Source organism: Odocoileus virginianus, chromosome 6, assembly GCF_023699985.2.
Source record: "Odocoileus virginianus isolate 20LAN1187 ecotype Illinois chromosome 6, Ovbor_1.2, whole genome shotgun sequence".
Classification (NCBI taxonomy): Eukaryota; Metazoa; Chordata; class Mammalia; order Artiodactyla; family Cervidae; genus Odocoileus; species Odocoileus virginianus.
Window position 1 is genome coordinate 68877289 of NC_069679.1, and position 16023 is coordinate 68893311.

General features: G+C 49.2%; 1 protein-coding gene across 3 annotated transcripts in view; it reads left to right on the forward strand.

Moving 5' to 3' along the window:
* The window catches only part of SMOC1 (SPARC related modular calcium binding 1), a 139982-nt gene that overhangs the window by 27951 nt on the left and 96008 nt on the right, over positions 1 to 16023 (forward strand). The window lies entirely within an intron of this gene.

Below are 16023 nucleotides of genomic sequence, written 5' to 3' on the forward strand. Positions count from 1 at the left end.
TGTGTTCCAGCCAGCAGGGAAGTTCTCCACACATATCCTGAATGCTTTGCCTTCTGTACTTTAAAAATTGTAATGATTATTATTTCAATTACAGCAAGTATCACTACTAACATTTACTGAGACCTAGAAGGTGCCAGGCACATGCACTATCCTCACAGACCTGTGATGGACATACAGAGGGAACTGGGATATTAAACTTAACCTAAACCCAAGGTCACTTGGCTTGTGAATGTGAAACTGGGATTCAAGCTCTTATGGTGACTTCAGATCTCATGCTCCCAGCCCACCATTGTCAATGCAGTCGGGATGGATGGACCTAAGACCCACAGGGAACCTGTCTTCACTCCCTCTCCTGACTTTGAAGAAATCAGTGGAAACCTGCCAGAGGTAGATTTTTCAAAAAGTATGTTTTTATTTCATAATTATTCAGCATAAATTTGGAGGATTGGCCAATATAGAATTAACATAATCGTCTGGACTCAATTATCTTTTGACAAATAACCCACGCACACAGACATACACACACACATACACTCTCTCTCTCCTGGACTTGAGGTAAGGGGCACACATCATACCTTAGGCCAGAGTGGGCCTGCCATGCCCACCATCTCCTGGGAGGTGTGGGTAGTCTTCCTGAGCGGCTGCCAAGGCTGTGACTGTGGAATGGATTCAGTTTGAGGGATCTCATCAGAGTGAGGCCCAGAGCCCTTATATTCTGCCGTGGGAAACTCCTTCCATGACTGGTTTCTTCAGAGCTTTGCTATGATTTGACTCTTTCTGAATGAATGAACCCTAATGTGCTGATTCTAGACACGATCAGTGCTCAGGCCAGCTCTGTCCTTGCTCGCCTACCTGGCTGTAGGTTTTACCGGTATGCAATTTAGGCAGGTGTAGACGAGAAAGAGGGGGCCTTTACCAGGAGCAGGCAGCCCCTGTGTTATTATTGATCAGGAGCTGTGGCCAGAACTGGGACTTGGAGCTGTAACTCAGATGCTGACTCAGATGTGACTCCACGGCCCATTCCTGCCATATTCAAACTATTGGCTCCACCCCAAATGCCATTACTCTGTCCTCCCAACCTTATCCTAACATGCATCCAACACATTTGCTTCTGCACTGTGCTGGACTCAGCCCCATCCAGGTGTAGATGTAATAGTGATAGCTCAACAGACATTGCTGCTGCCGTCAGTCATGGAGCGGGTAGCTAGTCACGGAGGCCGTAAAATGATCACAGAAACAGAATACAGCTTCCACGTGGTGAGAGCTATGGGTGAAGAACTGCTTGGCCCCAGGGGCTTTGACTCTCTTTGGAGGATCAGAGGGGTGGGAGGGCTTCTCTGAAGATGTGCTGCTCCAGGTGAGGTGGGAAGAAGGCTCACTCAGTGAGGAGTGGGAGATGGGGGTTACTCCAGGCCAAGGGTTCAGCGCAGGGAAAGGCTTGGTGGCTGGAGGTGGCTGTTGAAATTCCACCAGCCCTGTAAGCCCGTCACCAGTCACCTTGCAAATGGGGAGCCCTGCTCTGTGCCTTTTTAGCACTGGGTTCCTTAGGGTGTTTGACACACCCTGGGCCCTCTGAGACAATTCCGAGAGGCTGAGGGCCCACACTTGGCTGCCAGGAATGGCCATGAGCTACCCCCTCTCACACCAACTTCCTGCCTCAGGGCTGGCCAGGTGCCTCCTAAGCTCTGCCTCTGCCTGAGTCATAGCCTGGGGAGCCCAGGGACAGGGAGGGGGGTGAGCTGGACTCTGCAGCCCCCAGCTTCACAGCCTTCAGCCTTGATCACTCCACTGTGGGCGAGATCTTGCAGGCTGGGGGAGAGATGGAGAAGCAAGAACAGCCCTGTGTGTCTCATGCAGTGTGCCTGGCCCTTTCTGGACCATGAGGCTCACAGCGCCCCTGGTTTTCCATTTCCACTTACTAGAAAATTGAGAGTGATGAGTTCTTCACTGTTTTGGGCCACGTTTCCCAGGAGAGCAGAAGGAGATATCAGTTCATTCAGAAAACATTTATTGCACACCCCCGATGTGTCATGTTCTGAGCCCGGTGGTTCTCGGAGCCTTCGAGGTGTAATGGCTTCCCTGTCCTTTGGGGCTCCCAGTCTGGTGCCATTGATAATCCCCTCCCCCTCTCTGGACTTGTCTGCGAGGTGGGTGAATGAAACCCCTTATCTGTGCACGGCTTTGTATTCTGGGGACGGAGACAGCTGACATAAACCCCAGGAGAATCTTAGTTTTCTGTTTCCAGCAGATGAGCATTCCCCAGGGCTGAGCTGGGGCCCTAACTTGGGTGGTCCTGCTACATCGTCCAGCTGGAGAATGAACTGATGCTTCTCATGGCTTTTTTTTTTTTTTTCCTTTTATAAAATGCTCAGTCAGTCTTGAAGCCTCTGGGACTTTGTGGTGGCAACCAGAAATATCAGGGTGGGCATCAGGGTGAGGAAAGATGGGGGCCAAGGGAAGAAGGCCCCTTTTTTCCCTAGGACCCCTGAAGGGCCCTGGTTAGTTGGCTGGTGGTGGTCATGGGATGCCCCACTGGGCATACAGCTCCTCTGTGCCTCATTCCCTCCGTCTCCAGACCCAGTGCTCTGTTGCAAAATCAGGCAGTGCCCAGCGCAGAGCCACTGGGCTGGCTACTCCACTAGCTCATTGAAGATCAGCTCAGATGTCATGACGCAGAGTGCAGGCTTCCAGGTGGGACTGCCTGGGCATTGGCCATGCTGTCCTGGGCAAGTAATGCCCTTTCTTGTTGGTAAGATATAAGTGCAAATACCACAAGCTGTACAGATAGATTGAAGAGCACACTTAATGTCCTTTACAGGTGCCTGGCATCAAGTCAGCAAACTTGAGAGCCAGAGGCAGATGCTTGTTTCGCCCCTCCCATCTTGCTTCAGGCTGTCAAGGTTCCATGGCCCTCTGTGCTCAGGTGTAGTACGTGCTGCTTCTGGAGATGCTGGAATGGGCCCTGGGGAATGAGCGCTTGCTGCTGCAGGAGCGGGCTTTTGTGGGGGAAGTCACAGCTCAGGTTGACTGTCTGCTGTTGCCCTGGACCCTTGCTGTTGGGTGTAATGTGTTCTCTACATCCTCAATGCTCAAAGTGTGGTCCCCCAGCCAGCAACCATGGTGTCACCTAGAAGCTTATCAGAAATGCAGCATCCCAGGCCCCTTCCAGACCCACTGACGTCATGTTTATTAGATCCCAGGTGATGCATGTACCTTAAAGTTTGAGAAGCACTGCTTGACACTGTTTTAGCTCATGGGCATAGAGGCCTTACTCTGTTTTTGGTGTGTGGAGGAGAGGGTACCTCTGGAAAGAGGAGGGGAGCAAAATGAGCAGAAGAGATAGCTGAAAACCAATAACTTGACCTGTGACTTTCTGCATGCCAGCAGTTGTCATACGGAACCTCCCTCACCTGCTGACTCCTTCCTCCCCTAGGTGAGCTCCAGGGGCAGGGTCTCTGTGCTGTCTTTACACCCTCCATGCCGGCTCACTGCCTGCCTCACTGGAGGACTCATGTCTGAGTGAACACAGCAAATCTATTTCCATGGACATGTGAGTTTCCTATTCTTGGTCCTGAAACCAAGGTGCAGATGGGGGTGTGGTGGAAGTGTGGGGTGACTTGGTGTAGACTAGAAGGAGCAAGAGACTTGCTGGCCTTCCTTTGACCTTGCTGGGTTTTCCTTCTCCATCTCCGTGGCACCTCCTCCTCTTCTGCCCCTTTTCAGCGTGGGGGTGACCCGTGCCTTGGTCCTGGATGCTCTGTTTTTCTCTTGATGATCTCATCGTATCCCATGACTTTAAATTTGTGCCCTGATGACTCTATCATTTGCATCTCTAGCCTTCACTCTAAACTCCTATGCTAGCTGCCTAGGGGACATCTTCATTTATGTCCTGTCTTACTTGTGTTCTCTGGTGCAGACAGAGCCTGAGACAGGGGTTCTCGCACAGGGTTTGTGGAGAGCATGCTCTCTGGGGAAAGGGAGTGAGGGAGACGGGGTAGGGCAGGGAAGAGGCTAGGCAAGGATGTGGTCCCACTTGCTTATATGTGGAATCTGAGAAAGTGAAACTCACAGAAACAGTAGAATGGTGGTGGGGTTGGGAGCAGGTGGAGGAAGTGGGGAGATACTGATCAAAGGGTACAAGCTTCCAGTTATAAGAGGAATAAATTCTAGGGAACTAATGTACAGTTTAGGGACTACAGTTAATAATAATGTATTGCATACATTGAAATGCAACTTGAAAGTTGCTGAGAGAGTAGATCTTAAGTGTTTCTTACCACACAAAAAAGAGGTAACTATGTGTGGTGATAGATGTGTTAATTAGCTTGATTGTAGTAATCATTTTACAATACTTATTTTTCCAACACATCATGTTGTATATCTTAAATATATACAAGTTTTGTCCATCATACTTTAATAAAGCTGGGGAAAAAATGATATGCTGCCAGGAAATGTCTGGCCTGGGCCTAATGTACTGGATGGGGTTGGGGGAATAAGCATGTACCTGGTGTCCCTGGGTAGAGCTTCATCAAGGCAGGTCTGTAGAGAAGGTGTGCAGTACTTTGAGCAACTAGGGGATGGATGCACCAGCCTGAGAGGGATTCTACTACTGATGTCTAGTAAGCATTTATGGCTTTGTTGTTCAGATGCTGAGTCATGTCCAACTCTTTACGACCCCATGGCCTGAAGCACACCAGGCTTCCCTGTTCTTCATCTCCCAGAGTTTACCCAAACTCATGTCCATTGAGTCGGTGATGCCATCCAGCCATCTCATCCTCTGTCGTCCCCTTCTCCTTCTGCCCTCAATCTTTCCCAGCCTGAGGATCTTTTCCAATAGGTTGGGTCTTTTGCAATGAGTTGATTCTTCGTATCAGGTGGTCAAAGTATTGGAGCTTCAGCTTCAGCATTAGTCCTTCCAGTGAATATTCAGGGTTGGTTTCCTTTAGGATTGACTAGTTTGATCTCCTTGCAGTCCAGGGGAATCTCAAGAGTCTTCTCCAACACCACAGTTCAATCTTCCCTTGCAAACTTTGTCCTCTTCAGACTGTCCCTATGTTAGTGGATGGCACCACCATTCACCCACTCATTTGTTTCAAGCTAGAAATCTAGGGATCACTCAGTCCTGGTTTGTTTGTTTTTTCTTAACCACCCACATCTGTTCTTTCAGCAAATCCTGTTGCATCTACATTCCAGATGCATTGACTTCTCACTCTCTCCACTTATACATTCCAGATGCATTGACTTCTCACTCTCTCCACTTATACTATCCTGCTCTAAGCTGATACCCCCCTGCCAGCTCTTGGCCCTGGAGAGCCTCATAACCTCACTATTAATCCCCTTGCTTCTGATCTTTCTTCACATAGCAGCTGGGGTGAATATTTTTTAAGACTTTATTTTTTAAGTTTCTAGCAAAATTAAAAAGAGGATATGGCGATTTCCCATATGTCCCCTGTCCTGACATGTGCACAGCCTCCCCCATTATCAGCATCCCCCACCAGAGTGGTACCTTTATTACAATTGATGAACTGACATTGATGTATCCATATTATCCAAAATCTGTCTTTTATATAAGGGTTCACTCTTGGTGTACATTCTGTGGGTTTGGACAGATGTTTAATGGCATGTACTTCGACTTTACACTTATATTCATTATTATAATTTAATATGGAGTAGAGTATTTTCACTGCCCTGAAAATCCTCTGTGCTCTGCCTGTTCATCCCTGTCCTGCAACTCCTGGCAACCACTGATCTTTTTTCTGTCTCCTTCATTTTGCCTTTTCCAGAATGTTTTGTAGTTGGAATCATGCAGTGTGTGGCATTTTCTGATTGCCTTCTTTTACTTAGTAACATGCATTTATGTTTCCTCCATGTCTTTTCATGATAGCTTGTTTTTTTTTTTTTAATGCTGAATAATATTCCAAGTTTTGGCGATGATGAATACAGCTGCTATAAACATCCATGGCTAGGTTTTTGTGTGGATGTAAGTTTTCATCTCTTTTGGTTAAATACCAAGGAGCATGATTCCTGGATTATATAGTAAGAATATATCTGGTTTTCTAAGAAACCACTGGACCATCTTCAAAAGTGACTGGACCGTTTTGCATTCTAACCAGCAGTTAAAAAGAGTTCCCGTGGCTCCACATCGTGACCAGCATTTGATGTCAGTGTTCCAAGTTTTGGCCATTCTTCTGGTGTGTATTAGTCTCTTGTAGTTTTCATTTGCACTTCCCTAATGATGTGGAGTATCTTTTCATGTGTTTATTTGCCTATCTATCTATCTTCTTTGGTGAGATGTCTGTTAAGGTTTCTGGCTCACTTGTTTTTAAAATTTTTTATTTCATATTGGACTATAGCTGATTAACAATGTTGTGACAGTTTCAGGTGAACTGCAAAGGGACTCATCCACGTGTACACATGAATCCATTCTCCCTCAAAAGCCCCTCCCATCCAGGCTGCCACGTAATATTGAGCAGAGTTCCCTGTGCTATACAGTAGGTCCTTGTTGGTTATCCATTTTAAATATAGCTGTGTGTACCTATTGATCCCAAATCTTTTTTTTTCTCTTCAAGTTAGGGGTGCATCTTTAAAAATCTTGTATCAAATCATATCATTTCCTTGTGTAAAATCTTTCAGTGCCTTTCCATGGTACTTGGGATGAAATCCAAACTCCTCACCCTGCCCGTGTTGAGTCCTACATAATCTGACCTTTGTTCCCTCTCCCCTCCCCATCCTCTCCCGCCTCCTGCCTCAGGTAGGGTATGGTAAAGCAGGTAAGGTGTGACGTGTCTCATGTTTGTGCATCTTTTCTCCTCGACTAGGCTGGGAGGCTCTTGAGGGGAGGAGCCATGATCGTCCCTGGATTTTGTGTGGGCAGCACATCCTTGACATTTAAGTCTGTACTCAAATGTCACCCACCCTCCAGCCTTTCCTCAACCTCATGATCCAGTCACTTGCTGTGCCATCAACCGTTTTATTTTCTTCAGAGCACAAATTCCTGTCTGAAATTATTTGTCCATGTGTCTGTCTGTCTCAGCCCCCTAAGGTGTAAAGCCCATGAGAGCAGGGGCCTGGTGTATTTTCCCCACCACCATATCCTCCACACCAGCAGCAGTGCTAGGCACAGACTCGGTTCACGGATGTGTTGAATGAATGACTCAGCAGCGGGAGAAGTGAATAAAGAGACGCCAGGGCTGCAGCTCTCTGGAATCTTCAGGGGCCCGTTTAACACCAGGCAGCTCTATCTAGAAAGTTCATTGTAGGCTAGAAGTTGTTCTTTTTCCAACAACTTCTGCTTTTTCTTATCAAAATAAGCAGAGCAGGAAACAAACCCCAGTTTCCTGCTTGTACCTCAGACCACCAGGAAAGACAGATGATCTGGAAAAATCTGAGAACACACAGAAGAGGTGTTCTGGCTCTTCCCAAGTGAAGACACGCCTCCCTGGGGATGGTTCGGCTCCCTGCAAGGGGCTTGTCTTAGGAACCCTCTGGTACTGAGGACTACAGAGCTGGTTAGCATCACAGTCTTTTTGAATTATTTTCCTGTCTCCTGACTTGGTATTACCCAAACCCTGACAAAGACTGGAAGTTGCATGTTTAGAGAACAAACACCAGTGAGCTACATTCTCCAAGTAACAACTTTGTTTGAAGGGCACGAAACAGGACTTTTCTGCTGGTGGAGTCTTAGGCAGTAAGGAAGCTAAGCCAGCCAGGCCTCCGAATGGTGAAGTTCTCCTCTGAGGAGAAGTTCTAGGAGGACAAGGCTTGGAACTAGGACCAATCACTCCCCTAAAGACTCGGTTGGACTTTAGTGTTTGATTTTGTGCCAGGGGGCCAGGGAGGCCTGAGCCGTCCTGCCTGCTCCAAGCTCTGGGTCAGGCCATGGTGCAGGAAAGGTCCTGGTTTCTCTGGGAGCACGGGGAAGAAAAAGTGGAAAGAGATAGGGTTCCGGGGGCCAGGCAGTGGCTGCAGGGGAGATTTGGAGCCCTTCTCTTGCTGTATCTCCCACTCATCACTTCTAGTCCCAGGGCTCTGCTGAGGACAAATGGCTTTTTCTTTTGAGTCAGCTGAGCCCTGCTCTATCTCACAACCAGCACCTCTGACCCAGCCTGTCACTTTGCTTCCAAACCAGCTTGCGGTCTTCACAAGTTCTGCTCCTCCAGGGGGCATAGTTGGGGACCATGTTTGCCTTGCTCACTATTGTGGCTCCTTGAGCAAAATAGTGCATAGGCATCAAATAAGCATGCTTGGATGTTGAATGGTAGAAAATGCTTTGGAGGAAGAAGACCTCATTGAAAAATGTGTTCTAGCCCTTCTTTCCCTGGTGACTTTGAAGGAGTTGCTTGACCTCTCTGTGTGCATGCTCAATTGTGTCTGACTCTTTGTGACCTCATGGACTGTAGCCCACCAGGCTCCTCTGTCCACGGGGTTTTCCAGGCAAGAATACTGGAGTGGGTTGCCATTTCCTTCTTCAGGGGATCTTCCCAACCCAGGGATCAAACCTGTATCTCCTGTGTCTCCTGCATTGGCAAGCAGATTCTTTATCACTGAGCTACCTGGGAAGCCCCTTTAACCTCTCTGAACTTCAGTTAATCTCTGCCAGGTTGCTATAGAGCCTGAGTGTGGTTATGATGGTGACATGAACAATGACCAACATTTACTGAGAACTGCCTGGTACCAGGTGTGATGCTATATTCTTTACATGTCTTCGCTGGCACTTCACTTGACCTCCAATACCCTGATGCGGTGGTTGTGATCATGCTCATTTTGCAGATGTGGAAACTAAGGCAAAGATAAGTTAAACTCCCTGCCCAAGGCCACAGACCAGAGCTCTATTTCTCATGACCAATTGAGATAACATGGGCAGGACGTGCTGTCGAGTACTGGCTGACTTCCAGTTGCTTCGGTATTATACTTCCAAGGAGGGTCCAGGCCTTGGGTTTGGTCTTGGAGGTCACTGACACCTGAGCCTTTGCCGTGCGTGTGCTGGGCCTGACAAACACCAGACAGGAAGGGCCCTGCGATTATGTGAGAATGTGAGGGGGCCGGCAGGAGAAGGAGCTGAACTCAGTAAGGTAGTCAGAGGAAAGCTCTTCCTCATGCCAGTGGGGTCCAGAGGAGGTGCAGGACTGTTTGGGGCAAGGCCGCTTCTCCAGCCATTGCTCTGGTTTTCTGGGCGGAGGCTGGAAGGGCTTGGTCCTCTTGTCCTGCTCACAGCTGAGCCAAGCACGGGCAGAACTGCTCAGCTGGGCCGCCAAGCCCCCTGGGGCAGGGAGTGGGGAGCAGAATTCCCTTCTGTCCTGTAACAGGAGGTTAAGAGAGAGCTCTTGACAAAACAAGAAGGGTCAGTGTCGGGAAGAGAGGGTGAGTGGGGACTGGGCAATGAGGTTGTGGACGGCTGCTGGCCTCTGTGCAGTGGCGTTCCTGCTGAAGAGAAGGGACGCCTTGAGGAAGTTCAGGAGGCTTCAGACCTGAGACCCAGATGGGAGAAGAGACTGGCCCAGGGCCAGCCCTGGAGGAGCGTGTGTGTGTGTGTGTGTGTGTGTGTGAATGTCTGCATCTGGCACCTAGTTTGGGAGGCAGGAGGTTGGGCTGATGGTGAATCAGCCTCCTCCTCCGGGAAGCAGGCTGGCTTCCTCGGCGCCATCGTGCCTGGGGACAGCTCTGATTCTTTTTTGAGATTTTCCTTGTCTGTATCAGAGATGATTTTTCTTGGCCAACTGCAGCTTTTTCAGAAAGCAAGACTGCAGTCCCCTCCTGGCCCTGGTGAGTGTGATCCCCTGTTTGTTTATGCGGGCTCCTTGTGCTTGAGGCCAGAGTCAGAGCCAGCTGGAGTCAGGGTCCGGCCCAGCCCAGGCAGCTTTGTAGCTGGATTTATAGACTCCGGGGCAGCTCCAGCTCTGGGTCCTCCTAATCCTTGGTGTATGTACTTGGGTGGGGTCTTGGGTTTCCTGTGAGCCCTACTTTGGGGTGCTTTCTGGTGGCGCCTTTTCGGCTTCCTGGGACCTTTCCTTCAGAGGGCGAGGGAAATAAGAACCTGTCTCACATAACAACTTGGTAGGAAAATCTAAATTAATTCATTTTGCCCGATTAATATGTCCATCTGGGTAGGGTTACTAATATTATATTACATGTATTCAGAGCCCAAATAGTTAAACCACATATGTGTATGCTTCCTAGACTTGCATTTATTCTTATTTTCCACCTTTATCATAAATTCTCCAGGAGTGAGTCAGAAGCAGAGCTCTTGAACCCCCATGTGGTAGATGGTATGAGTGCCGGGATGTCTGACAAGGACAAAAGTGTTTCTGGACAGGGAACCACCCTCTGGCAAGTCTCTATGCCCTGAAGCGGCAGCTGTCTGAAGTGTCTGGATCTCTTGGGAACACCTCTTCGAGAAATAGGAGCCTCTTCAGGAGAGACAGGCTCCCAAAGTTCATAGGAAGGGACCATTTTGGGACCAGTGTCTGCCATAGCTGAGGTCCTGGGAACCTCTGATCCTTAGCAGAAGAAGAAGAAACTGGTTGGAGCTACCCCACTCGCCTGTCCTGTTTTGGTTTGAGAGCAGTGAGTGGTCCCAATAAGCACAACTCCCATTTATCGGGTATCTACAGTGTGCCGGCCGTGGGCTGAGCATATTAATATGCATTATTTCTCTGGTCCTCATGACAGATCCAGGAAGTGGGCGTTATTCTTATTTTACAGATGAAGCAGCTGAGGCTCAGAGAGGTTAAATGACTGTCCAGGGTCACACAGCAAGTGTTAGACTCGGGTTTTGAAGTTCTGCTCTGCCTTGATTCTAAAGTTTATGTTCTTAAGTGTGTTGCACAGGCCACAGCAATGCCTGGGAAACTGAGTGTCTTCTGGGACATTGGGGTGAGTGTTCCAGAGAATGTTAAAGAAGGTTCTGGAAGCCATTTGGGAGCTAAGTCTGGAGCATAGGGTACTGAATCTTGGAGGCTTCTTTTAGGAATCTGAACTCCCAGAGAAGGAAGGGAGAGAGAGACGTGATCTCCAGGGGGACATACAAGCCAATAAAGAGCTTCTTGGGTCTGGATTAAACACAGGTGGGCCTTCTCAGTAGTGCTAATTGAGAGTTTGGCTAGATGCCATGGGGCTTCTCAGTGTGGACACGGAAGGGGGAAGGCCCAGGGGCGTCAGGTGGGTGAAGGAGGAGAGAAACTTTCCTACAAGAATACCTCTTTGTGGCATCTGGACCCAGCTGGGCACCGTCTCTTTTCTGGAGGTCTGATCAGGGTCTGGTGCAGAACTCAACAAGGGCCCATGTCAGGGTTAGGTGGGGGGGCATCCAGAGGACATCACAGCCCCTGAGAGGAGCCCGACCCCCAAGTCCACCTTGGAGACGACTAGGCTGCAGCATCCACACGTGCTTCTGCTGCCCTCGCTTCTGGATGGTCCTGGCCCTGTTCCATCCTTTGCCTCCCACCGCCTCCCGTCCCTGGAGACTGACACCCCTGACGGGCCCTTCCCACCTCTGCACATCTCCAGTGGGTCCCATGAGGCCCACCTCACTCAAGAAGTACATGTGACCCTGGCCTTGTGCCAGAGACTTTTCTGAGGGTAGATGGATGTGTGCCTGGGGCAAGGGTCAGGGGATACCAAGTCCTCTTATCATTAATGCCTCAACTGTAGCTCAGTTGGTAAAGAATCTGCCTGCAATGCAGGAGACCTGTGTTTAATCCCTGGATCGGGAAGATGCCCTGGAGAGGGAAATGGCAACCCACTCCAGTATTCTTGCTTGGAAAATCCCATGGACAGAGGAGTCTGGCAGGCTACAGTTCATGGGGTCACAGGAGTCGGACTCTCTTAGTGACTAAACCACCACCACCACCAAAGCCTGAACCAAACTGAGGCTTCAGAGAGGATATCTTTTTCTCTTTGGCGGCTGACAGGGTACAGAGTAACACCACCCAGCCACTTCCAAACACTCCTGGGTGGGAGCCAGAAGCTGGGCCCCTGAAGGGTCTGAGGTCTGAGGAGGGTCCCCCAGGACACTATAGACTGAGTCAGGGGGTGAAGTTGCTAGGCTCCAGGGCTGGGCTTTGGGAAAGTTCTCTCTCCAGGGAGGACCTGGCACCAGAGAAGCCTGGCGAAAGGGCACGTGTGAAGCTTGCTCCTGACAAGGACACACGTCCCTCAGCGCCTGAAGCAGTGCTTGGCCTGGAGTGGGGAAAGCAGGAGGTGACCCAGTTACATCACATTACTGAAGTGGGCTGGATGCAGAAGATGGTGAGAGCGATTTCCAGAATCTTCCCCTAAACCATCTCCTGAGCTGATTCTTTCTTTCCATCCCCACTGCCACTGGGTAGCCCAGATTCCTGTCAACACCTCAGGTCTGGATTTCTGCCAGTGCCTCTTAACTGTCCATTTTGCATTTATTCTCTCTCCCCTTCCGTCTCTTCTACCCATGGTGGCCAGAATAACTAGCTGAAAATGCCAGTTTTATGAAGTGACTTTCCTGCCCAAGCCTCCCAGGGTTGCCTCTGGCCTGAAGGACAGAGGGACCCGCCCAGTGCTGACATAGACATTCTGCTGCAGGCGGTTTGGTCTCGCCTCTGTCCCTTGCACATGTGCGGTCATTTTGCCTAAAGCTCTCTCCTTTCCTCCTCTCAGCCATGAGCAGAAATCGCATCTGCCCTTCAAAGAGGTGCCCATGTCCTCTGCCTGCTGTGCGGTCCCCTCGCCTGCTCCAGCTCATCCTTCTAGACATCCTGTAGCCACTTGCCTTCACTGCTTTTGACAGTTAGGGCATGAGGCGGGCAGGGTCTGGTGCCTTCCTACTTGTCCATCTCTTCTCTGCAACCAGAGCATTGGCTTCTGGAAGAAGGAGCCAGATCAGGTTCTTTTGTAGCCTGGAGGTTGGCCCTGGGTCAGGCCTCTAACAGGGGCTTCCCGGGGTGGTGCTCGGGGTAAGGAACCCTCCTGGCAATGCAGGAGATGTAAGAGATGCACGTTCGATCCCTGGGTTGGAAAGATTCCCTGGAGGAGGGCCTGGCAACACACTCCAGTAGTCCTGCCTGGAGAATCCTATGGACAGAGGAGCCTGGCGGGCTACAGTCCACGGAATCACAGAGTCAGCCACGACTGAGCGTCTGAGCACTCATGCACGCAGGTCTCTAAGGGGATACTCGAGAAATAGTTATTGGATGAATCAATAGGAAATCAGCTTAATCAGGTTAATCAATAGGAAGTCAGTTGCAGTGTAAGGGATTTATTTATTAATTAAAAAATTTATTTATTTATGGTTGTGCTAGGTCCTTGTTGCCACGTGGGCCTTTCTCTAGTTGCCGGGAGTGGGGGCTGCTCTCTCTTTGTGGTACACAGGCTTCTCACTGTTGTGGAGGGTGAGATCTAGAGTACACAGACTCAGTAGTTATGGGCCTTGGGTTTAGTTGCCCTGTCGCATGTGGGATCCTAGTTCCCTGACCAGGGAGCAAACCCATGTGTTGGTAGGCAGATTCTTAACCTCTGGACTACCAGGAAAGTCCCAGTGTGAGGGATTTAGATGAGCCTTAAGGAGGAATTTCTAGAGAGCAGTTAGATGTTTCACATGTTTTGAAAGGATGGCTGGGAAGGCTGTAGCAGTACTAGCCCTTGTAACATCTATGAAAAATCAGAGAAGATTCTCCTGAGAATTGTCAGGGTTGTGGAGGCTGTGTTGGCAGCAGAAAAAGGAGAGGAGGGAAAAAAAAATGCCACATCTGGTTGTAACTTCCGTTTATAGAGGCTCTCTGCCTCTCCATTTCTGATTCTCGTCCTTGGTTCAGGGCTTTCTTGGCTTTTCTGTCTTGTCACCCAGCCTTGGTCTGGCCGTAACTGAATCGGATTCAAGGGATGTGAAGAGAAGGGAAGCAGGAGGCAGGCAGGGGGTGGGCTGGGTGGGGAGGTATGCAAAGCCTTGCCAGGGCTAGAGCTTTGGAGCCATTCTCTTGTGTTGGGCATCCCCAACCAAGTGGTGGCTTATTCCATCCCATCCCTTGAGACCAGAGCGGTTCACCAGCCAGAAGCCAGGTGTGTGTTGTTGGAAGCTGCCAGTGTCTGTCCCCACCGTCCCCCAACTCAACTTGGCCACTGGGAAAGTGGGAGGGGGCTTTGGCTTTCCAGAGATGTGTGGAAGCACAGGTTTAGCTCCTCCACAGTCAGAGTTTCTCAAAGGACCCATCTGAGGGGGAGGTGGGACACTGGTTTTTTAGGAAACATGTTATATTTTGCAGTAGAATGCATGCCTGCCTGGCTAGAGTAGGCCACGCCCTAGGGGTAGCCTTCTGCTGTTTGGGGTGCTTTCTGGAGTGTACTTCAGACTGCTGCCTGCCTGCCCTGTTTACCCCCATCTCCCCCGGGGGTGGCGTGGGTGGTACTCAGGGAAGGGAGCAGGAGATGTGAAAAACGAAGGAGTCAGGAGAAAGGGGCAGTGGGAGCCAGAGGGGCCTTTTGGTACCCATTTGGGCCTCAGCTGTAGCGTTGTTCACATGGGTGCAGACCTCTTTCCCTGCTCACCACAGCCAGGTGAGTTGCATTCAGTGGGTCTCTGCTCCACTGTTCACTCAAGGGCGGTTTTGTAGGTCTGGGGACTGATCCTTCTGCTTTGGGAATCCTGAGCCTGAAGAAGAGAGATGCTGGCTGGCATGGCCGTGTCGATGGTCTCCCGGTGATCCCAGGATCACCGGGATGGATGTAGAGGGGCAAACATGCTCTGTCAGGCAGGGCTGAAAGATCTGGGGAGATGGGGATACTGGTTCTCCTTCTGTCACCCCATGAGGAGTTGTGAGCAATTCTGAGACGAGCTATACGAAACGAGACCCACCTAGGGCAGCCACTCTGAGACATCTTGAACACATGGTACTCTTATATGAACTCAAACCGTGTTTTAGTGTGTGCAGGGAGACACACCTACTATGTGCAAAGCAAAACTTTAAAAGTGATTGCTTCTCTGACATTCAATTTGCAATAAAACTGCACTCTTTGCTCAAGCAAAAAAGGGCACACTTTTGTTGCAACCCAAATGTTTTTGTTTTTATTTTAATCTTTTACTTCAAGCCAGTGACCCTTATTGGAAAGAATGAGGTCTAAAACAGTGTTTAGAGGAGTAATATTTACTTTTTGTGGAAGTCAGATGGCAATTGTGGGTTTGTAGTAACATTATTCTGCCATTGAAAAAAACTCATTGTTGCCCTCTCCATAAAGACATTTTGATTACAGTTAGTAACAGTCGTACTATTCTTTAATTTGTAACTTTTTAGAACTTAAATATTTTCCACTTCCTTTTGCCATGGCTCTGGATGATACGGCTGAAAATCACTGTACTATGAAATTAGAAAGAAATGCACTCACACAAATGGAAAATATAAAGAAAATGGGCAATTTCACAAAATGTCCAAAGTTTAACTTTGCCAATCAATCCCCAAAGATTTTCAGTGAGAACATGTGGAACTCAGAATGTAGTCTGAACAACCTTGGTTTAGTTAATAATAGAAGTATTAATATAGTAATAGCTTAGATTTATCAAGAACTTGTAACAACCTAATCTTTGATCCTGCAGATCAACTAGTGACAGTAGAACTGCTCCATTTCCTGTCTCCACAGGTGAGTAAACCGAGGCTCAGAGAGTATCTTGACCAAGGTCTGAAGTTCAGGGACTGGATCCCAGGTCTGACTACTCAAAATCTGTGCTGTTAACACCTGCATTTTCTGCTGAGTACAGAGCAGTTTCCAAATAGCATTTTCTTTGCTGTGTCCTGTGAAAGGTTCAGACCTGGTTCCCATTACAAATGTCACAGCTGCCTGGCCGTTGGAGAATTGAGTAGGTTTGTCATCCATCTTCCCCCCAACTCATAAATAAGGACAGCCCCCTCTCCCCACATCAGAAATAGAATGGCATTGACTCTGAACTTTGCCCCTCTTATTTTCACCTGTGTTAGAGAGCAGTTCCCCGAGAGAGAGCACCCCCAATCCAGGGTGCAGGTAGCTGGGAAGATGGGGTTGGGCTGGACCACAGGGGTGGGAAGTGTG